Source organism: Pinus tabuliformis, chromosome X, assembly GCF_031772625.1.
Source record: "Pinus tabuliformis cultivar Carrire ecotype Pingquan chromosome X, CPIR1, whole genome shotgun sequence".
In the NCBI taxonomy this organism is placed as follows: Eukaryota; Viridiplantae; Streptophyta; class Pinopsida; order Pinales; family Pinaceae; genus Pinus; species Pinus tabuliformis.
The window spans coordinates 366160746-366185785 of record NC_142308.1 but is presented as its reverse complement, the minus strand read 5'-3'; the positions used below and the strand labels follow the sequence as shown (position 1 = coordinate 366185785).

The 25040-nt window shown below is 39.1% G+C and overlaps 1 long non-coding RNA gene across 1 annotated transcript; it reads right to left on the bottom strand.

Moving 5' to 3' along the window:
• Positions 1–1740: 1740 nt before the first annotated feature.
• Positions 1741–24113, bottom strand: LOC149140014 (uncharacterized). Its single transcript, XR_016264077.1, has 3 exons — positions 23743–24113; positions 1961–2222; positions 1741–1820 (listed from the first exon to the last, which is right to left on the bottom strand). It is a non-coding gene; the product is annotated as an uncharacterized LOC149140014 (long non-coding RNA).
• Positions 24114–25040: the final 927 nt, after the last annotated feature.

The following is a 25040-nucleotide window of genomic DNA, read 5'->3' as shown; positions in this document are numbered from 1 at the left end:
AGAACAAAAGCATAAATCGTTGTGCAAAAAGTAAATATTCCAATGTATTAAAGGACAATAGTATTTTGTAGGAGAAAAGTATGGCTCACTCATCCATTGTGCCAATTTTGAAGAATTTCTAGTGTATCTTCACCACTTGACCTTTGTATATTATACAATTGTAGTCGTTCACTAGATAAATAAGATCATTATAGTTGGTTATGACTCATGAGAGCATAGATAACAATAATAAATTGAATAACAAACAAGTGGAGCCACAAATTAGCAAAAGATACTTTTAAGTGAAATGCACTACATATAGGTATGTTAACTCACCTTCATTTATGAAGAATAACCTGAATTTTTTGTTTGCTCCCTTTATTTCCTTTTGCACACCCAACAAATGCAACCAAGACCAAACTACAAAAAACGTGGAAAAAAGAAAACAAAGGAAAGCGAGGACAACAAACCCAACAAATGAAACCGCGACAAAACTACAAATAATGAACCAACAAAAAGAAGGAAAATAAGTACAACTCAAAGCATGGCCATGCTCAAACTCAGAAAACAAAACATCCAGACAAGAACAAAGAAAATTGCAAATATCCCCTTTGCACATCATCTCTCCTACAATGTGTTGTCCTCTACTGAAAGGAAAAAAAGGTGGGTTGAATAATGTTAAAATATACACACAATTAGTAAAGGTAAACACATTTCAAAACCAATAATTATTCATAATGGAAAACGCACCTCCCCTAGAGTTTGTTTTATAATGATGGACACTCTTTTGTATTCCACTTGTTCGTGCTCATCAAAACAAGCCATCTACAATAGATACAAAATAAGATATTAGAATCATTATCAAAGTTAAACTAAAGAGTCGAATGCAATAACCAATCGTCATAAGAAACACACCTTTCCTTAAGACTATTATATAAAAGGGGATAGTCCATTTTGTATTTCATGTATTCATCCTCAATGGAATAAGCCATTTGGACTAGATATACAATAAAATATTAGATTTCTAATAGAATTTAAACTAGAGAGTTTGAATGTATAAGCTTGTCATGCAACATAGTTCGAGTCCAGTTATATTTTGTGCTAACTCTGAAAAAAAATATAAATTTTATAAACTAGATTTACTTCTACTACAAGTAATACAAACAATGTTTTCATAAGATGTAAATTTTTGGAAAAAGGAATCTAAGCATATTTAACATATTAAACACCCAAAATCCGAGGGTCCACAAGGTAGTAGTGTTGTATGTTAGCACGATGGTTGATTGGTTGAAAGGTTAGTGTGCTTGTTTGTTCGACCTTACCCACCTCCTCTACAAGGCACGTTGCGTGGAGGTGTGCATGTGATGTGGAGCAAGAACAAATACGCTGCACCATCTTAGATATTGCAACTATAATCACTCACTGCACAAAGTAATATTATATATGAGATCTCAAATAAACCACGAGAGAAAATGAATAAGAAATATACAGAATGACAAATTAATCATACACATACATGTTTGCCCTTAGCTAATGTTATAGCAGCGACAACCATGAACAATAAGCCTTGAAATTGTGAACCTCAATATAACATTTCACTTTATTTTGTGTCGAAGTTCTTGGAAAATCTCAAACCTCACACCCATTAACAAGATCATACTACCCTAAAGGCATTACAAAAGGATAAATCGATTCACAAAAAACAAATATTTTAGTCAATTAAAGGACAATATTCTTATGTAGGAAAAAGATATGGCTTACCAATTGTCCAAGCTGCGTTGGTAGAATGTCTAGGGTATCTTCACCTTGACCTTCATAGACTATACAATTGTGGTCACTCACTACACAAAGTAGATCGATATAGTTGAGTGTGAGACAACATATAAAACATAATAAAAATTGAAAAGCAAGCAAATGGATTCACAAATGAGAGAAAGATAACAGTGAGTGAAATGCACTGCATATAGTTAAGGTGATTCACCTTCATTTATGAAATGATAAGCTCCATCTTATCTCTTTGATTTTCTCTCTTTGTTGCCTTCCTTTCCTATTGCACATCCAATAAACAAAACCAAGAACAAACTACAAGAAATGAGAAAAAAATATAAAACAAAGCTAAACGAGTACAACAAAAAGCATGACTATGCTCAAACTCAACAAAAACAAAACATGTAGACAATAAAAAACAAAAATTACAAACTTCCCCTTTGCACATTATCTTTACTGCAGTGTTCTCTCCTCAACTGAAAGGAAAAAAAGTGGGGTGAATAAAATTAAAATCCACACATAGATAGTAATGGTAAGCATATTATAAAACCAATAATTATTCATAATAGCAAACACGCCTCCTCTAGAGTTTGTTATATAATGATAAACACTCCATTTTGTATTCCACTTACTCGTGCTCACCAAAACTAAACATCTACAACAAATACATAATAAGATATTAAAATCAATATACAATTTAAACAGGAGAATTGAATGCAATAATTAATCATAATATGAAACATACTTGTCTTTGAGTTTTGTTATATAAAGGGGGATAATCCATTTTGTATTTCATGTATCCATAATTTTGATGGATGGTAGTAAATATAGCTTACTACACACGAACAAATGCGCTTTAATTGTTTCAGTCTGTATTTATACCTTAACACATTGAATTCAACAAATGCCTTTAATTATTTTAGTCAGCATTTTGACCACAAGACATTGAATTCCCATGGTGGGAGCCCTATCTCCAGAGAGAGCTTTTGAAATAGAAAATGAAGCGGACTTACTCTAAGAACTTGTGACAAGGGTTAGCTAAGATAGCCTTGAAGCTATCCATTTATCAAGTTGTTTAGAGTAATTCAATATAGTCATGTCATAGTCATTTGAATGAATAATCTTCTGCATACTTGTGTGAAGGCCAACATTTTGGTTGTTTGTTTTAGAGATTCATAGTGACAAGGCGATTTGTTATTGCAGTGCCTGCCAAACCCAATTTTATGACTATCACTAATGCTTATGGTTTGTAGATGGTTCTTGATACCCTCTAAGTGATCTCAAGGCTTCTTCAATTGCTCGATACTTCTAGGTGATCTCAAGTATTTTTCAATTGCCTGTAATATGTCAAGGGTAAAGGGTTACTAGTTTCAAGCTAGAACTTCTAGGAAAAACATTTGTTACTTCAACAACACATTTACATAAGGTCAAGCCTTGGAGATTTCTAACTTATTATATTGCATCAGTAGCTTGACGTTTCAAGCTCACATGTAGAAGTTTTGGAAATATATGTAAATATCGATCTTATAACAAATTTATGTATTTTAGATGAAAGTCAAGAATAAGGTCAAGTTGTTCCCTGTTTTGGAGCAGCTAAAGAGGGTTTTCTCTTACAGTCCGCAGTCATGAGCACACATCAACAAAGCTACTAGGAAAAAAGGAGATTTGGTCATATTTGATAGTACCCACCAATGTTTTAAGATTTGGCCGGCCCAGAACCGATTCGGCCGAGTTGGTCTGAGTCAAGGCCTCACTGGGTCGACTCAGCCAATGAACTGGTTTGGTCAGCCGGGTTATTACCGAGCCAACCGAGTTGTCTAACAACTCGGCCGAGTCTGAGCCTACTCGACCAGGTTGGATGACAGCGGCCCATGAACTAGAAAACAACAATTTTTTTTATTTTTTTGCTTTTAGGGGACTCCAAAGTTTTCACTATGATACTTTAATGGTTTTTTGTCCCTAAATAAGTTTAGTGAAATGGTTTGGTCGGCCGGGTTATTACCGAGCCAGCCGAGTTGTCTAACAACCCGGCTGGCTCGGTAATAACTCAGTGAGCTTGGCCGAGTCTGAGCCTACTCGGTCGGGTTGGATGACAGCGGCCCGTGAACTAAAAAACAACGATTTTATTTTTATTTTTTTGCTTTTGGGGGACTCCAAAGTTTTCACTATGATACTTTAATGGTTTTTTGTCCCTAAATAAGTCTATCTCGTTTGATTTTGAGAGGTCTGTTTAGGTGTTATCACATATGTAGTAGAGATTCCTTAAGGAATAGCTTCATTCTTCTTCAAAACCTTCCAATAGGTTCTTTGCCTCTTTCTTAAAGCAAACCTAACTTTGTGGCCCCAACCTTGGCCCTCCAAAGATGAGCATCGAGCCTTGAGTTGATTCCACGTGATGCTACACCCCTTGATGAGCCTCCAAATGCTAAAAAACTAAACTTAAAAGCTTGGATGTTGGACTATTTGATGATATGCCCAAATGGACTGAAGATGCCCCCTAGCTGGCCTTGACCCTGTTTTGGTGGATGGTGCCTTCTTCCAAAGCACAGATGAGGATGGTTATCATTGAGATGACTTAATAGGGCTAGCACATCCCTCTTTGATGTTAATGCTTACCCTTAGGGGTGCCATGTCACTCACATGCTTGAAAAGGGTGACATAGGGTCTCTCCTAGATGACATCATGGTGGAGCATGCACCTTTTGAAGATGTACACATGCACTTTGGGACTTTCTTGGAGTGAGGAACACTCTTGGACCCTTGTATTAGTTCCTTGATGACTTACAATCTATTTTGGAGGATAACGCCATTTCTAGCCTCCTTGGTTATGTGTTTTTGTTTTGATCTCTATATCATCATGTATGTATTGGGCAGTGCACTAGGTGCCATTTTGATATAATGGATATATTCATGAGCCTACTTTGATCATATGTTGTCTTTTATCTATATTCTAATGCTGTGTGTCTGGAAACATGAATGAAAATCTTTAAAATTATGTTTTTTATAATAAAAAAATAAATATTTAACGTATTTTCTACAACAACCGAGTCATTGAAATCGAGCCGACCGAGTCGATACCGAGTCGGAGTCGACCCTCAGCCGAGTCGGAGTCGGAGTTTTAAAACATTAATACCCACTAGATTTTCTATAATTGTACTCACAATGTTCTTCAGGTTCTTTTGGCCACTAAAGGTGTAATATTGTCTATCTGGAAATTGGAGAAACATTTGGTCATTGAGTTTGATATAAATCCCATTGGTGATGATCCTATGTGGATTGGATGGGAATATATTTAACTTTATATTTAATATGAGCAGAGGGAAATTATCTGATAAGAAAGAAATTCCGTTGGGTATGAAAGCTATCAATCTTCGCACTTTTCGGTCTAGGAATTCAACGCATATTTTTGCAGTGTCACATAGGAGTGACAGGTTGACAACTATATACAATAGTTTTTGCCAATCATGGTAGCTTACGGTTTGTTGTGTCTGATGAAAACAAAAGGGCCATGGAGCAATGGGTAGGTTGGGTCGTGATTTCAACAATATTTGAAGCCTACAACAAGATTAGGCCACCCATCCATGTGAGGAGAACCATTGCAGAAAACATTGGTTTCCTTATGTTGCTTGGCAATATAGCTCTCGTACCCCTTGCTAACACTGCTAGTTACCAAATCAGACAAAATGAATCTCATAAAATAGGACACTTGCGCATAGTTTTGGTCAATGAGTTTCCATACAAGAAAATTGTTATCTTCTTCACAAGCTTTTCCCGACACTAATGTCGCTTATACAAACTCTAGGTTGGTGATTGTTTTTAGCTCAAAGAATTCTGGTACAAAGGTGGTCTTCTCATACCTATCATGACTTCTTTCTTTGTTCGTTCCACAACTATAAAAATAATTCCATTTTATATTTGTATGCAGACATTGACCTACAATCTCTTCCATTCTGCTAGCAGGCATATGCATAAAGCGCATAGTTGTTTGGTTACTGTGAAAATTCGAGAATCCCACCTAAATCTACTACTGCAGCAACCGATTAAACTTCTCCTTTTTGTTAATTACTGAAACAAATTGTTTACTGCTTCCTACACAAATATTGAAGCTAATACAACTGTAGCCTTCACTTAATTAATTAATTTGCCCAAAACAAGAACAAAACAATAAAGAAAGATACACACAAGAGACAGTATTTTTTGGACAATATGTCCCCGGAAAAACCCAATGCGGGAAAACCAGTGCAGCAGCTCTAACGGTTTTATATTATTAAGCAATAGTTTCTGAATACAACTCTAGATGCCCTTGCGACAATCCAATTACAGAGATAATAAACTAGCAGAAAAACTTAGTGAGATTACCTCACCCTAACCGGCAATTCCTGGTTGTTCTGGCAGCTAAACCAACTGTCCCTGGCTATCTCTGCGTTGGCTCTGCGTCAGCTCAATTGGGAAACGTCTTGCCTTCTGGAGCAGTTTCTGGCACTCCCGGCTCAGAAATGTTAGTTCCTCTGCAAAACTCCGACTTATGCTCTGGATGACTACATTGTCTCTGCGTGAGCCCTTCTGGCTCACAGCATCAAACTCTGTGTGGGCCCTTCTGGCCCACCGTCAACCCTTCTGGTGTCCCTATGCCTCTCTCTGCTGCGTATCCTGGGTCCTGGAGAAGATACTCCAACCCAACTATCCCTGCCCCTCACTACAACAGCTCACTATTGAAATTGTCTCAACAGCTCCTCTACTTTGCTTCAAAAAATTGATTCTCTAAATTCTTTGTGTGTCTTTCCAAGTGACCCTCAAGCCTCCTTAAATAATCTCCTCATTGACACTCAACGACCCAGATTAGTAGCTAATCAATGGCTAAGATCATTTATGCTTGATCCTCATCATATTCTAAAAGTTACACCCACAGTTTATATTAATACCCTTAAATTATTTTATTTTCCTAAGTTTAGACTTAGGGTCCCATTAAAAATAATTAATTATTTTAATACAACTGTTTCTAGGCAGAATTTCCCAAAACGCTTTCTGGGTTCTTTGGAATACATGTGCCCAAACCTCCCTACAAAATTTGAGACTTAGAGCACATTTGATGCTACCAGAAATCAACGGTCACAACATTATGTTTACACCTACACAACACAAAATTAAAGGGGTTGTGGTGATATAGAAAAATGTTTTGGATTTAAATGATTTCACTGCAGAAATCAGAGACGACCTCAAAGAGTTCTTCGGGAGAAAAGTATCAATGAAGCTTCTCGGCATATCTCAGATCCATTCCAGCAATGAAATATAAAGAAAACACAAGCATAGATAAAGCCAAGAAATAACTCAAAGAGTTCTTTGTATTCGGTGTACATAATAAGAGAGCAAACACTTTCTTATATAGGTTACATTAACACTGAGACAATCTACTTTATGAATGTGGGATTGATCAACAAGACATAAAGCAAAAATATAACATAAAGTTAAATGGCTAAGTCTAATTTATTATTAACCATTATTACATAATTTAATACCCTCCCTTAATGGTCGATTTACTAACTACACCAAGCTTATCCCGAAACTCTACATATTTTTCAAGACCCAAAGGCTTGGTAAGAATGTTTGCAGTTTGATCTTTTGTGGGAGAGTACTGCAGCTAAATTGATCCATCTTCTATAAGTTGTCTGATGAAATGGCAGTGTATATCAATATGTCTTGATCACTCGTGGAAGACTGGATTTTTGGCAAGTTTCACTGCAGAAATCAGAGACGACCTCAAAGAGATCTTCAGGAGAAAATTATCAATGAAGCTTCTCAGCATATCTCAAATCCATTCCAACAACGAAATATAAAGAAAACACGAGCATAGAGAAAGCCAAGAAATAACTCGAAAGAGTTCTTTGTATTCGGTACACATAATAAGAGAGCAAACACTTTCTTATATAGGTTACATTAACACTGAGTCAATCCACTTTATGAATGTGGGATTGATCAATAAGACATAAAGCAAAAATATAACATAAAGTTAAATGGCTAAGTCTAATTTATTATTAACCATTATTACATAATTTAATACCCTCCCTTAATGGTCGATTTACTAACTACACCAAGCTTATCCTAAAACTCTACATATTTTTCAAGACCCAAAGGCTTGGTAAGAATGTATGCAGTTTGATCTTTTGTGGGAGAGTAATGCAACTAAATTGATCCATCTTCTACAAGTTGTCTGATGAAATGGTAGTGTATATCAATATGTCTTGATCGCTCATGGAGGACTCGATTTTTGGCAAGTTTCATCACCCCTTGATTGTCGCGAAAGAGGGGTGTTGGCTCAGTTTGTTGCATATGCATATCTGAAAGCATCCTCCTGAGACAAACTGCCTCGCATGCTCCTTTCACTGCTCCGTGATATTCTGCTTCTATTGAGGAAAGGGTCACTGCATGTTATTTCTTGCTGGTCCATGTGACTACACCTATGCCAAGGCTAAAGACATATCCAGAAGTAGATTTTTTGTCATCAACAAAACCTGCCCAATCTAAATCTGTATGTCCACTCAACCTGGATTCTTTGCTTCTTTTATACAGAATGTCAAAGTCAAGTGTCCCTTTCACATATATCAGAACTCGTTTTATTGCGGTCCAGTGTTCTACTTTTGGCGTTGTCATGAACCTGGAAATGTAGCTCACAGCAAAACATAAGTCAGGTCTAGTGGTTGTAAGATATATCAAGCTCCCCACTAGTTGCCTATATATGGACTCATTAACTTCCTTAGAGTCTGTCTGGGCTGAAAGTTTCAACCCTTTCTCCATAGGTGTAGATGAGATTTTGCAATCTGTCATTCTGAATCTATCCAACAAACCTCTGGCATATTTTGATTGTGATATGAAGATGTTGCTACCTGTTTGCCAGACTTCTACACCTAAATAGTAGTGCAGGAGACCTAGATCAGTCATGTCAAAAGCTTTTCTTATATTATTTTTGATCTGTTCTATAGCCTTTTCTTCACTACCTGTGACAATGATATCATCTACATATATAACCAGAAGGATGATATCATTACCAACTCTTTTGACATACATGTTGGAATCTGAAGGACTCCACTGGAACCCCTGTTCATCCAATCATCTGTCAATCTTAATGTACCACACTCGAGGTGTCTACTTCAAGCCATATAGAGCCTTCTTCAGTTGACAAACCAAATGCTCCTTTCCAGAAACCTAAAACCCTTGTGGTTGTTGCATGTAGACTTCTTCCTGCAAATCTCCATTGAGGAAGGCACTTTTCACATCCATTTGATGGACTTTCCAGCCAAACTGTGCTGCCATGGCTAAAACAAGACAAATGGTGCTCATCTTTGTTGTGGGAGCACAGGTTTCCTCATAGTTGATGACTTCTCACTGAGAGAATCCTTCTGCAACCAATCGTGCTTTGTATTTGTCAAGTGTACCATATGCTTTGTACTTGACCTTGTAGACCCATTTGCAACCTATTGGTTTCTTCCCTGGTGGGAGAGATGTGAGATCCCAAGTCTGATTTTTCACCAAACTCTCATGTTCAGATGCCATGGCCTTCTCCCATTTAGGTCTTCCTTTTTCCTCCTCAAAGTGTTGTGGCTCATAGATTTCCTATAGGTTAGCCATAAGAGCAAAGTTAACCACAAATGGTTGTTGTAAGCTCTTTCCTCTGGAAGATCGTCCCTCGATCATTTCTCCCATCCGAACATCACCAATGGTGTTGTGCCACCACTTTGGTCTTGTCTTGGGATCTACCACACCCAAATCAGTATTGCCACCATGACTTGGGCTTCCTGCAGGAATATCATCTGACTGATGAATCGAACTGTCAGGAGTAGAAATCACTGAACTATGAGTCTCATCTCCCCCCTTTCAGGTGGAGCTGCCTGAAGCCTGATACCTGAATCTGTTGGTACCTCTGGGTGTTTGGTAATTTGGGACTCAAAAGAAGATTGGAAAGGTCAAATATCTTCATCAATGTTGATTTTTGTGTAGCATCGAATGTGCTCTGCTCCAAAATTTTGTGGAGGGGCTATAACACATGAGATCTCCAAGACCCAGAAATCGTTTGGAGAAATTCCACCCAGAGTGCATGTTATTCAGCTAATTATTTATTTTTAATGGTGTCTAAGTTAAAACTTAGGAAATTAAAATAATTAAAGTGAATTAATGTAAATATGGGTGAGAAGCTTCTAAGTGACGAAGATCAAGTCTAATTTAATCTTAGTCGTTGATTAGAGATTAGATCACGACCGTTGATTTCTCAACAGGAAAAGTATAAAGGAAGGCTTGGGGTCAGTTGAAGAACACACACAAAGAGATTGAGGAAATCGATTTTCTGAGGTGAGAAGTTCTTAGAAGGAAAATTGATTGGGGAGATCTTGCAGCTGAGGGGCAGGGATAGTTCGGGAATACCGATAGAGAGGAGGAGAGAAGCTTGTGGAGGTAGCGCAGTAGCCAAGAGGACTGGAATTGGGCCAGTCTGGGCCCACGCAGCCTTGATGCAGACCCAAAAGGGCCGCACAAAGGAGAAAGATGCCTTCCACGCAAAAAGTCGAAATTGTCGGGAACAGTCGAAATAGCCAGGAAAGCTGACGCAATGGGCGGAAGAGCTAACGCAGATCCTGTTGGGCTGACACAAGGCCAGCCCAGAAGTAGTCGAGGTGATCCGAAAGGAAAATGGCATCAACCCATGGTACTCATCCACCCATATTATTCATTGACCCATGGAATTTACCCATGGTATTGTAAATGGCATCTGCCTGTGGTATTGTAAAATCCACCCATGGTATTCATTCACCCATGGAATTGACCCGTGGCATTGTAACTGAAAAATACTATAAGTAACAAGTGACATTTTGTAAAAGGACAGATTGTCCACCACAATGTAGCCTTTACAGTTATTATTGGTTTTAATAACAAGTTTCTTTGTGGTTTTTGTTTATTGGGCATTCTCCTCTTTTTTTTCTTCTGGCAATTCAAGTTTTCAGATCTTGGGGGTCTCTCCTCCCAAGATCCATTTCAATCTTTTAGATCTTGGGGGCCTCCCCTCCTTGGCTTTGTCCTTTGGGCTTCGTATTTGCAGATCCAAAGTCTCGCTTCTTCTGTTTGAACTTTTGCTCGATTTTGACAGCGTATCGGTATGCTGCGCCGAGTGAGGAGATGTTCAAGAACTCCATCTCTTCCTAGATGTATCTGTGTAGGCAGCCGCAGTATTTGAGTACCGGATGCAGCTCAGAATCTTTGATACCCAATTGTGTGTGAAGGGTATGAAAAATGTTTGTGAACTCCGGCACATCTTGGTCTCGTCCCTGCCGCAGTGTGGTCCATTTGATGTATTTGTCCTCATAGCTTTTGACAGGGTAGTACTACTCCTTGATGGCATCCCGAAAGTCATTCCAAGTGGGTGCGGCTGAAAACAATGAGCCTGTACTTTCATCCTTCTGCTCGCAATAGGTTTCCCACCAGTCCTTGACGTGGGGGGCTGCTTTGAGAAGAGCGAAAACAATCTTTTCCCGACTCGAAAATTCATGAACAGAAAAATAACCCTCTAGCAGATTTAACCATTTATCTACGGCATCTGCGTCTATCTGACCCTCAAATATGGGGATTTCAAAATTAACTTGTACCTTAAAGGGCGTGGCGTTTCCAAAGTAGTTGTTGGAAGCCGATGCGTCACTTTTGGGTAGCCGCTGAAGGATTTGGGCAAAGTTGTCCATCATCGTGTTCCGTTGTCGCTCGAGGGCTTCTTCGAGCAAGATTTTGATAGGATCTCCTGCTCCCTCGTCTTTCTTCTCATCCGCCATGGGAGGCTGTCGGGATTTGCGAGGTTGGTCTTGCAAAGGTTCGACCAGTTCAAGCCCTAACTCCTTATATCCCGACCTCATTGGGGACATGCAAAGAAAAACAGAGAAAAAGAAGACCGCCTCTGATACCACTGATCCGGACTTAAACAGGAACGCAACAAAACACAGAGATAACCATATACACAAAGATGCAGCAGAAATAATACTTAATTTCATTAATGGAAAATATTGAAACATGCTTACAACCAGAAATGGAAATAAACCAGCTAGGGCAATGGTAGCTTATCTCTGAGAAGAGATGTGGTGGCTACATGCCTCTGAACTGTTCTAAATTGTGTTACAATGAGGCTCGAAGGCCTATTTATTATTGAGAAACAATGGAAAACCTAGGTTACCGGAAACGGCTGCCTGAACACCAGAAACGCCGTTTTACGTTTTTGATACGTATGCAGTACGGAAACGGCAAAAAACGGCATAAAAACGTTTTGGGTGCCGTTTTATGATTTGGAAACGGGCCGTTTTTTCCCTAGCCGTTTTCCAGGCGTTTTCCGGAAAAGAAAACCTCCCGTTTAAAAAAAAAATACGTTTCAGGCAAATCATGATAGGTTTTTTAAACATTTCAAAACGTTTTGGTTGCCGATCCCTTCTATCCAACAGAAAACTATATAATAATGATTCTTTAGTCCTCTAGAGATTAACGAAAAATATAAATGAGAAAGCTCTGAATTTGAAATGGAAATTCGGTTCTATGAAGAATAAAAGACAGATTCAAAAGAATAGCTAAGGGATTTGGGCAGTCTTTATTTTCGATTTGAATTTGGGTTTCATTGAGGTCAAAAGAAAAATTCTGAGGCCAACGTAGCTGTGTTGTAGCATTTCTCACATTATAAAGCTCTGCGGCAGCCTATTTGTTTTATTTTATTTTGGTTCTTGGGAATTTTTTTATTCTTTTATATCTCAGGGATTTGTTTGGACTTGTTAAGGCTTTTATTTGATCTGAAGTGCAGTTTTGTAGTCCTAACTTTGCTCATCAAACTAAAGATTAGATCCTCATTAGAAAGTTTGTTTCAGCACCTTATCATACATAATTTTCAAAGTTCAGTCAGCGAGGGTCCTGAGGTCTACACATCAGTTCTCTTAGGGTTTCGTTTGGATCTGATTATTGTTAGTTTGGTGGCCTAGTCTTCATTAGGGCATCTATCTCTGAGGAAGCAAGCATTTAAATTGTTGATAAACTCCCTTGCAAAACTGTTTGGAATTGATTACAGTTATTTAGATTTAAAAAGCCAACTTATTATTATTCAAATAGCAGTCCTAGGAAATAATCTGTGTATAGTAATATGTGAATGGTTTGGACAATGGCAGAAGTGTGATATTGGTTATTGGAACAGTGTTTTAAATTGTCGTACTGTGCAACTTGTCATGTTGGTAACTTGATGATATGTTGAAACTTGAAACTTGAATCATGAATGTTATAATAATCGTTAATGATGATGGCAATGTTGAATGTTTATGCCATATGGCATATGTTGAAACTTGAATTGATGATGATGAATCATGAATCATGATAGATCATAGATGATAATCTAGATTCTGAAATATGAATGGTAATATGAATTTTTTATTTTTAATATATATATATATATATATATATATATATATATATTATGTGTTGTTTCCTGCCGTATCGTATCCAGATTTTTTGAAAATTTGCCGTATCCGTTTCAAACCCCATACCCGTATCCGTTCCCGTATCCGTTTTCTGGTAACTTAGTGGAAAACCCTTCGCATCCCAAAACCTAACCCTAGAAGATAAAACGCCAAATTGTGGGCCCCGTTTTGGGGTGAGTTGGACAGCCAACTTCGCGGGGTCGCGAATTGGTCGTATTATCTCCGTTTGACACACATGATAGCCCGTTGGAAAGATCTCGCCAAGGACTACGACGGAAAAGACGATTTTTTGGCAGAAAAATCCCTAACGGTAGATTTCCCAAAAAACGTTGTTTAGGGCCTCAAAACGGCTCAAGAAGTTTAGGACCCAAAAAACTGCTAAAAATAGTAAACTGCGCTATAATTAAGGAAACTGAAAAACTGAAAGAGACAGTTGTGGGGGTCTGGGGGTCCAAATGGGATAGGTGGGTGCACCACCAACATCCACCTGGATCATTCCAATGGTATCAGAGCAGGTTATGATTCCATGGGAATGAGGGTTTGATGCATATTTCAGTTTCAAAATTTGCAACAATATTCAACAAACTTCAGGCATGTGCTACATCCTCCACAGAGCATTTTCTTGGGCCAAGCGGGAAGAATTTTCTTTTTTCATTTTTTTGTAGGAATGTTTTTGGGCGGCGAGTTTGCAGATCAGATCTGAAACATTTGGTACAAAATTTACAAAAACAAATATCAGATCTGGATTCCTTGCGAAAAAATACCAAAATTCAAAAAAAAAAATCGGCCGAATCAGAGTCCAGATGAGGGAGATATCGCTGATTTAAAATCAACTCTTCTTTTAGAACTTTTATGATGGCAGAACTGTTTCAGCGCGAATCTGAGATTCTAAAGTGTCCAGATAAGGATTTCCATCACATGGGAAGATGCAAAATGGTCCTTCTGCTTCCAAAAACGGGTTATAATAAATATTCTGAGTTATATTGACTGAGTTATGCCCATTTTAATTCTGGAGCAGCATTCAAAGTGGGTTCCCATTGGAGACGTGCCCTCCCACCCCACTTTAGTAGGCACCTGCTTCACACTCATCAGTGTCAACATAGCAACATTTGGCTTCGGTTATTTAGAGATGTGCCCTCCCACCCCAGGCTATGTAGGCACCTGCTACTTCATCAGCAACCAACATCACAGTTATGGGTCATCCACAAACCCACACTTCATCGAATTCCATTTGCCAGGCCGCACACTGTCAGTATCACAGTTGGTCACAAGCATTACAGGGTATCTCTATCCTCGAATCTTCGTTCGTCATGGTTATGGGTCATCCACAAACCCACACTTTATCGAAGTCCATTTGCTAGGCCGCACACTGTCAAAATCACAGTTGGTCACAAGCATTACAGGGTATCTCTATCCTCGGATCTTCGTTTATCATGGTTTTGAGTTAACCACATAAAACCCTTATCTTCAGTGGCTCTTCATATTCAACAAAGGCTTCGCAGGAGGGAACTTTACGCAATGGGGACCATTGCTTCTTAAGGAGGGAGGAATGATCCGAATGGAAAATAGCATCAACCCATGGTACTCATCCACCCATATTATTCATCGACCCATGGAATTTACCCATGGTATTGTAAATGGCATCTGCCTGTGGTATTGTAAAATCCACCCATGGTATTCATTCACCCATGGAATTGACCCGTGGTATTGTAACTAAAAAATACTATAAGTAACAAGTCACATTTTGTAAAAGGACAGATTGTCCGCCACAATGTAGCCTTTACAGTTATTATCGGTTTAATAAAAAGTTTCTTTGTGGTTTTTGTTTATTGGGCATTCTCCTCTTTTTTTTCTTCTGGCAATTCAAGTTTTCAGATCTTGGGGGTCTCTCCTCCCAGATCCATTTCAATCTTTTAGATCTTGGGGGCCTCCCCTCAAGATCCGGATCACGGGGCTACCCAGTTTTGTTGTCGGATCAACCAAAACCTACCGGGTAAAGTGAGGTAAAACTCTCTCAGATTTTCGACCATTGTATTTCTCTATCACTGGTTCGCCAGGAGGGGAACCAGCATTTGTATTCAGAACTACTACTTAATAATAGTAGTTGCACCGGTTTTCCCGTATTGGGTTTTTCAGGGACATTTAGTCCAAAAATAAGTGTGTCCTTTGTGTGGTTGTCCCATTTATTTTTCAGTAAATAATCTGTATATTGGTGTAGGTTGCAGTGTATTTGCATTAATATTTTCTGAATAATTCTGAAAATAACTTGTTAAAATGAAGAACACAAGTAGGTAATGCAAATCAGTTTACTGCAGTAGGATTTTTGATTTGTTAGATTTAGAAATTTCCACAATCAACAACAACATCTTTGCTGAAGATCACCTGATGAGTGGCTGGATCAACCAACCTGTAAGCCTTGTGAGTGTCATCATACCCTGTAAGCATCAGTTTCTTTCTCTTTGGATCTAACTTGGTTCTTTTCTGAGCTGGAATCCAAGTATACACAGTAGATCCAAGACTTCCAGATCACTCACTTTAGGCTTTCTACCAGACCATGCTTCCTTTGGTGTCTTCTTTACCGGCATCGTTGGAGATCTATTCAGCAAGTAAACTAATGTGAATACTGCTTCAACCCAAAACCTGTGTGGAACATACATGTTCTACAGCATACATCTGGCCATCTCCATGATGGTGTGGTTTCTTCTTTCAACTACTGTATTATGTTGTAGAGTGTAGGGTATGGTGTATTGTCTCGTTATGCCATGCTTAGAACAAAATTTTTGGAATTCTTTGGAACAAAATTCTCCACCATTACCAGACCTAAGAGTGGTTATGTGAAAACCTGACTCTTATTCAAAAAATTGATACCAAATTTGGACAAATTGTGGTCCAAATTCGAAGATTACAATCCAAAATTGTGGTCCAAATTTGAAGATTACAATCCAATTTCGAATAAAAAACAGCTCAATTCAGATTTAATTTCAAAAATTGATCTTCAATTTCGAAAATTGACCCTTAATTTTGAAAATTACAGCAAGCAATTTAAAAAATTACAGATCGTACGACCATACGGCTGCTTGGCAGTTGTTTGACGGTTGTACGACAGTTGTTTGATAGTTGGAAAATGGCAGCTATTTGTACAAAAAAAATAACAACACAAGAATTGACTATTGTTCCGTACAATTCCATATGACTAGTTTTAAAACCTCAAAATCACTCGATTGACTCAAAAATCTTTTGGTTCTCCACTGTGCTATGATGGTGATCCCTCGATCCTTCACTGTCGGCAAGAGTCCCTCGACTCTTCACACTCTCACAGTTTCGTGGCTCGATAACCTCACATTGATACCATATAAAGAAAACATGAGCATAGAGAAAGTCAAGAAATAAATTGAAAGAGTTCTTTGTATTCGGTGTACATAATAAGACAACAAACACTTTGTTATATAGGTTTCATTAACACTGAGTCAATACACTTTATGAATGTGGGATTGATCAATAAGACATAAAGCAAAAATATAACATAAAGTTAAATGCCTAAGTGTAATTTATTATTTACCATTATTACATAATTTAATATGAAAATGATTCTACAAGACTAGATCTTTATTGATGGAGGAGTCATCACCCCTCAGGAAGCAGGCCGCATTCCTCAGGAAGCCGAGCTAGATGAAGTGCAAGAAGAAGGGTTTCATGTTTGTCTTTTTGTCTCATGCTCTAGTTTAGGTTCAAGGAGGATGTTGGCTAAGTTTGGTGAGGGTTTCTGTGGGCAAGTTTGTGCATCCAAGTAGTGGAAGAGACTTGTGGAAAAGGGTCAAAAGTTCTGGGCTAATAGCAATGGTACTTCTGTGATCTAGTCGTAGAGTCTTGTACCTTATTACAGGGCCAAAACACCTAGAATAAGGTTGTTTTGGTATGTCATGAGGATTGGAGGAAAGTTGGAGTAACGTCGTGTTAGCGCTTGAAATTTCACCTAGGCTGAGATAGACAAATCTCAAGGCTACATCAAACCATTACACCTCGTAGCTAGCCCTACGAGGAAGGAGAAGGCTCTCTCCGGTCAAACTCAAGGTATTTTCTCAATGGGGTGAGCTGACCAATTAGGATCAAAGATATTAGGCTAGTAAACTGATAAGGAGGGTTGATTTAAAGTTTTTGGGGTTTTTGGTGGCAATTGGAGGGAGTGCAATTCAGGGTGTGGGGATTGAGCTCAGTTTTTGCAGGTGGGTCTTTGGGGCAAGGTAGGAGTTTGTGCTGATGCCTTAAGCTGAGATGGATGATCAAGGAAGAAAGAGAGGGAGCTAAAGAGGGCAAACAATGACTTTGAATCCTCTTTAGACAGTGGAAAACATAAATATTAAACAAAATTGAAAGCTGAGCATGGCATGCATGAATTCAAACTTTATCACTTCTTTTGTTTAATTAGCAGCAATAGAATAAGAGATGGAACACATAAACACACTTACAATGACAAGTAGGAAACACACCATCAACATAATAATCCACAAGAATCCACAATGATGTCTGCAAAACCCTGGCCTTCCTTTTCCTCAAATTGCAGAGATACAAGTAAAATATACAATAGAGCTTCTCCCGCAAGAGAAGGCATAATATAGATGATCTAACTCCTTTCCCCACCTCTAGGGGTCGAGCTCAGCTTCCTAGGAGCTGTTTCAACTAATTCTAAACTGAGCACTAGATAATAGGCAGTCAAAACAACTTGCCTCTAAAACTTAGGTAATCTATCCATGCATTAAATATTCACTATTTACATCAAAGAAACTTCTAGAAGTGTCAAAGGAGAGTAAATGTGTCCAAGTGCTATGAAAATTACACAAAAATCCATCATTTACATGCCTCAAAAGTCAACCAAAGTAAAAACAGTGTTTTGCTGGCCGAACTGGTCAAAACAGTGAAATTTCCCTGAGTGGTCGCGCCCCTCACTTTGACTGGTCGCGCGCATTGACAGCTCTGTTTGAGGGCCTTCCCGGTGTCCAAATCAGGTGCAAGATAGCTCATTGGAAAGGTCTGTGAGTCTACTTTCCAACCCCACTGGAATTTATGAATTTGGAGTTGATTTGACCCCTCAAAAGTCATGGGCAGCTTTCTGCAACTCAAAAAAAAGGCAGAAAGTCAAAATTTGCATGTATTTTGAGCTTTTGGAAGCCCAAATCTTCATAAAATCTGAAACCCATCCATAGGCAAGTATATTTTTGCATGACAATTCCAAAAATGTAGAGTTTTCCCCGTTCTGAGCTGTCCCCATGACTGGTCGCGCGCGGGGTGAGACCACTCAAATGGCCAAAACCTGTAAAATTCTCAAAAATGCCAAAAATGCCTCAAAACTCTCAAAATTTCTTGGGTTTGCTGCTAGGAGGAGGCTAATGAGTATCATGGTGAGTGAGAGAGGCCTCAGCCAAGATACGGAGCGGGTTGGTCTTCTTCTTCCTCTTGTGGGCCTCAGACAACTTCCTTTGGAGTATCTTCATCTTTGCTTTGCAAACATGCATTCTCGCCCAATAATGATTTTTCATGTTCCGTAGCAGCCTCTTGTCCTGGTTGGCTTTCTCCAACAGTCTCTCCAAGCGAGCATTTGCCTGAATGAGCAAAGACTCCCGGTCAGCAGGCAATGGGTCCCCGGGCCTCCTACGGTTCAAACCTCGATTACCGCGGATCCTCCATAGCTCATCAAGTTCTTTCTCCTCCTCTAATTGTCTGTTGCGCTGCTCCAGATAAGTGATGGTCCATTGAGCCATTTCGAGCTTCTGCTGCAACACGAGGTTCTCCTCCTCTCTCTGTCTGATAAGCTCATAAAAATCTGAAGAAGGAGAGTGAGCGTCAAGGTCAATGAAATCATGATGTGTATCGCCAACTCTCTCATCCTCAACCATGGGCTGCTTGCCCTCCCGTACTGCCTCTGCTGATGAAGAATGCGAGGCCCCTTCCACCTGCTGTGGAGAAAGTACTCGTCGAGCTGCTGCAAACAAGGTCCTATGACCCCTCTGATATGTAAGCTGCGGTGGGGAAGCAACATGTCTCGGAACAATAATCTCGGGCTGGTGTGATGGACCTCCCTCCTCATGAATGGCCTCTGGCTCTGGTTGTGGCTGTGGTGGCACTGTAAAGAACTCATGAGAAATGAAGTCTGCCCATGGAATGCCCTGCTGACTCAACTGATGGGAAACAATGAGCTGGATGAGACCATGATGGCACAAACTCCTATGCTGCTGAGTTGGGGACTGCCTCTGAAACACGGACACCATCCTCTGAATGTCCTGGAAGAAGAAAACCGGGATGTTCATCATCCTCACTCGGGTAAAGTGCATCAACAAGCGAATGTGACAAGAGAAGACCTGTGAAAATCTTCCCTCGCATGTGAAGTAATGCATGATAAGCCGCATGATCGGAGCATACTCCCCCCGGAGGAATCTGAAGGGAAAGACCCCTGACAAGTGACTCATGAATGCTGGCCTGACATATGGCTCAAAATAAACATAATCCAGCATTTTGCGCTTGGGCCACACCTCACCCACATTTGGTATCCCGGTAGCCTCTGAAATCACCTCCGGAGATAGTACAAAATTCACCCCTGCAAGAGTGACCTGCCCATCATGAAGGTGCAAAACAAATAAGCGGCCCAACTCCCTGTGGTGCTGAATCTGGGCAAGCCTCTCACAGAACTGAAAACATGACATATAACGGAAACAACTCACTGCCATAGGACAGGCCTACAATTCTGCCAAAGAGGTGGGTTCCTCTCTCCTATGATGACCACCTTTGCCACCCTTACGAGGCCTCTGCTGTACCTCGATCTCTATGGAAGAAGACCGGTCATCACCTTGCTCATAGGTTTCAGTGGTTGACATGGTGCTTTTGAGCAAAGTGAAGCAAATAGATAGAGTAAACTGCTGCCCTTGCCTGCAAAAATGCTGAGAAGTATGTTGTTTTCAAGGGGAAAAAATCATAAGGGAAATGTTAGGGGAGGGATTTTTAATAAGGAATGGGAAAATATGTAAAAACAGGGATTTTTAAGGGATAATTCACAAAATGTCAAACATATCATCTCATCTTCCATCATTAGGAAATCATTTGCAAAGAAATACTTTATTAGGGAAAATACGTATGATAGTCATCAAGGGAAAGGACATGCATTTGCAACAGGAGTATAGGACAGCATAGATAGCTTGCTCCTTTGAGTTTTTGTTTTTTCAATGTACATCATAAGGTAAACAGTGTTTTTCAAATGATTTTATGTACATTTAGTCATAGGGGAACAAGGCTTCTTTTACATCTTGTCATAAGGGAAAAGGGATCTTAATTGAACGGGATTTTAGGGAAGGGGTAGAGAGGAAAACAGGGCTTGGTTTTGGGGAGACACAACAATATTCTTTTGCAAACAATATTTACAGCAATATGTCCATTTTATACATATACACAGCTGCATTTTTCTTGTTTTTGCTATGGATATGCAACAGCAGTGTGTCTTCTATTTTCCAATGACTATGCACAGCAATATCTTTTTTTTTATTTGGTCATTTTGCCATATTATTGCTCTTTTCTCTTTTTATATAACATTTTTTATCCTTGCTTTTGTTCATTTATTTTCCTTGCCGTGTGGAGGGTATTAGGGTTTGGGTAGAATACATGAAAGGGCATTAGGGTTTTGTAAAGGGATTTGGGGGAGGGATAGGGTTTTATGAATTTGGGATGAGAGATTTAGTATTTATTGCAAATGAGATAAGATATATATGACATTTGTGAATTTAATAGGAAACAAGGAGGGAATAAATAGGGATTTAAAGCCTTGAAAAAACATCAACCCTAGCATAATGCCTACATGAACAAGCAATCACCCAAATCCATTTCTCCTTACATTTCTTGGTGATAAACATATATATGCAAGCCCATCATTTCATGTTTCAAGCATTCAAACGCACTAGAAGACCCTACCTCGATCAGTTGAGCAAGCAAGAGGGCGATTTAGTCGATTTGGAGTGGTTCTGTAGAAGACAGCTTGAGTGGTCGCGCCCCTGCTCTGAGTGGTCGCGCCCTGCCTGAGTGGTCGCGCCCTTTAGAAAAATACACTGCAGAGGGGTCGCTGAGTGGTCGCGCCCCACCCAACTGGTCGCGCACTGAGCCTGAGTGGTCGCGCCCCTGAGAATGACTCCAACTTTCTGCAAATCGCCTCTTTTGACCTCTCACTCGTTTTTGCAAGCTCTCAAATGTATAATAAGGCTGTTTAGAGGGAAATTTACTCTTTATAGGCCCAATTTGAAAAAATTAACTTACCAAACCCACTTTCTAATGTTTTTGTTTTGACATTCACTTTTAACACTGTTTTGAGTTCACTTTGTCCTGAATTTGATCTTTTGAGTGCTTTAACTCCGTTCTTTTTGCAGGTTGACCATCTGATGGACTCTGGCGAGGAGACCAGGGTTATTGCCGGCATTTTGAAGAATTTTGAAAATTTTCCTTATTTTTTGCAAATTTCACATGACCTTGGGTTTAAAAACAGGGTTTTTAAATCCAAGGTATACATGAGCTGTACCTGATGAAAAATATCAATGGAACATATTTACATACCTCCTTCCGGCTTGCTGGGGACTATTAGACCTCTGACTCATGACCTTGCAGTGATTTTTGACCAAAACCCTAGACCTAAGACTTGGGACTTCAAGACAAAAATAAAACAAGTGTAACACAAGCTCATTAAATGATATGACCTGATCCAGCAAAGCCAAGAAGGGAACAAGGACCAGCTCCTCCATTAGTTTTATGGCATGCCTAACGGGATGCAAAACTGATACTGATGAGACACCTACCTATGCACATGCAAAGAGCTTTTGATCACCGATGGAGGGCTCAAGACCGACACTAACACGTCGCATGCCTTAGACGACCAATGCAACAAGTACATGGTTGGAAGAAGGGTACCGCAGGTCTGAGGTAACCCTAGATTTGCGGCCACAAAGATCTGTAGCAAGGCTTAGGATATCAATCAAGAAAATGACCAAACCATGGTTGCTTTAAGGTTAAGTGGTATCGTCCTCAAGGAGATAGATTACTAAGGTTGGAGGGTTGTCCGTGAGGTTTTGGACAACAATTTTGATATGCCATAGTTAGGGCTTCTTCCTATGCAAAGAGCCATCCTATGGTCTGTCCAAATCTCGGTGAAAGAATAGCCCAAATCTGTGATGAATGAAGCAGGTCGAGACCCTAGAAAGGGAGGCAGATGACTCTTTGTTGTGGGTAGAAGTTTGAGAAGGAAAAACAATGACAAGGGTGATGTAGCAAAGGAAAAGGGAAGGTTTGTTCAAAGGTTTGAACAACAGTTGTAATTAGCCCTAAGAACAGTGATATAGAATGCATCTTATCATTATTGGTGGGTTGTTTGGAATAGCCCTAGATCTGGACAACTCAAGGAGACAAATTGTAGAAGAAACGAAATTCTTGGAAGTCCTAGATTAGTCATGGTGTTCACTGTGTATGGGTAATTTTTGAATCCCTTTAGAATGCATCTTATCATTGTTGGTGGGTTGGTTGGAATAGCCCTAGATATGGAAAAGTTGACTCAAATTGCAGAAGAAACAATTGTCTTGGAAATCCTAGATTATTCATGGTGTTGATTGTGCATGGGTAATTTTGGAAGCCCTAAGGGTTGATATTTGAAGGATGAAAGGGCAATCGAGAGGGCTAGATCTGGAGTGACCTAGAAGTAGCATCTTGGAGCATCCAGGACGTTGACAATTGGGTAGTCAAGAAGACCTCAAGTACAATGTTCATGAAAGGAATCAATGGGCTGTTAGGAGACAGAGTAGTGGAGGACTAGTTCAGCTTATGAAAGGAGCCATATGGTTGACAAGAGGGCATATCCAGAAGACCCAAAGAGCAAACCTCTTAATCGAGCTAGAAGACTACTAGTGGGCAGATCCGTGAGCCAAACTTCAGTGACACAAAAGGAATTGTGATCATTGATAGTGGATACTGAAGATGCAAGTGCACTACTCAGCAGATTGGGAGGCAATAGGACCTACCATATGTGTTCAAGGTACGAGCACTAAAAGGGCTATAGTGTTTATTGTCAACGAGTAGGTCAAGTGTACTTTGTTTAGGGTACATTGGTGGTCATAGTAGTTGACACCAAGCCCTAGTTGTGTCCTTACATCAGGGTTGTATGTAAGGGCCATGAGCCCTAGTGCGTGAGCCCTAAGATTGTTGTATTATAGTTTGTAATATAACAAGTAGAGGGTTTAAAAAGTAAAAAATTGTCATGCGCACTAGTTGATTCATTGACGTATGTTATTTCATTGTGCAAAGTAGAAGTGTTGTCACGTTTGAGTGTGTTTGTGTTCGAGATTTTAGACTCAAACAATTGCAATTGTTCACTACATAAAGAAGATAATTATAGTTTATTATGAGAGCATAGATAACACATAATAAATTGAATAACAAACAAGTGGAGCCAAAACTTAGAAAAATATACTTTTAAGCGAAATGTACTGCATATAGGTATGTTACCTCACCTTCATTTATGAACAATAACCTCCATTTTCTCTATTTGCTTCCTTCTTTTCTTTCTCTGTCTGCTTCCTTCATTTCCTTTTGCACACCCAACAAATGAAACCAAAACCAAACTACAAAAAGCGTGAAAAAAAAGGAAATAAAAGGAAAGCGAGTACAACAAACCCAACAAATGAAACGAAGACCAAACTACAAAAAAGGAGCCAAAAAGAAAAACAAAGGAAAATAAGCACAACTCAAAGCATGGCCATGCTCAAACTCAGGAAACAAAACATCTAGCCAAGAACAAAGAAAAATTGCAAATATCCCCTTTGCACATCATCTCTCCATTGCAAATATCCCCTTTGCACATCATCTCTCCTACAATGTGTTGTCTTCAACTGAAAGGAAAAAAAGTGGGTTGAATAAGGTTAAAATATACACATAATTAGTAATGGTAAACATATTTCAAAACCAATAATTATTCATAATAGAAAACGCACCTCCTGGAATTTGATTTATAACAATGGACACCCTCTTTTGTATTCCACTTGTTCGTGCTCATCAAAACAAGCCATCTACAACAGATACGAAACAAGGTATTAGAATAATTATATCAATTAAACTAAATAGTCGAACGCAATAATTAATCGCCATAAGAAACACACCTTTCCTTAACACTATTATATAAAAGTGGAGAGTCCATTTTGTATTTCATGTATTCGTGCTCAATGGAACAAGTTGTTTGCACTACATATACAATATAATATTAGATTTCTAATAGAGTTTGAAGGTATGAGCTTGTCATGCAACTTAGTTCGAGTCATGTTATATTCTCTACTATATCTCAAAAAAATATAAATTTTATAAACTAGACGTATTTCTACTACGAGTAATACAAGAAATCTTTTCATAAGACGTAAATTTTTCGGAAAAGGAATCTAAGCATGTCTAAACATATTGAACCCTCAAAATCCCAGTGTCTGTAACGCAATAATGGTGTATGTTAGCACGATGGTTGATTGGTTGAAGGGTCAGTATGCACCTCCTCTACAAGGCACATTGTGTGGCGGTGTGCTTGTGATGTGGAGCAACAACACATACGTTGCACCATCTTAGACACTACAACTATAGTCATTCAATGCACAAAGTAATATTATATATCAGATCACAAATAAACCACGAGAGAGAATTAATAACAAATATACAGGGCGACAAATTAATCATACACATCCCTGTTTGCCCTTGGTTAATTTTATAGCAGCAACAACCATGAACAATAAACCCTAAAATTGTGAACCTCAATATAACATTTCCCTTT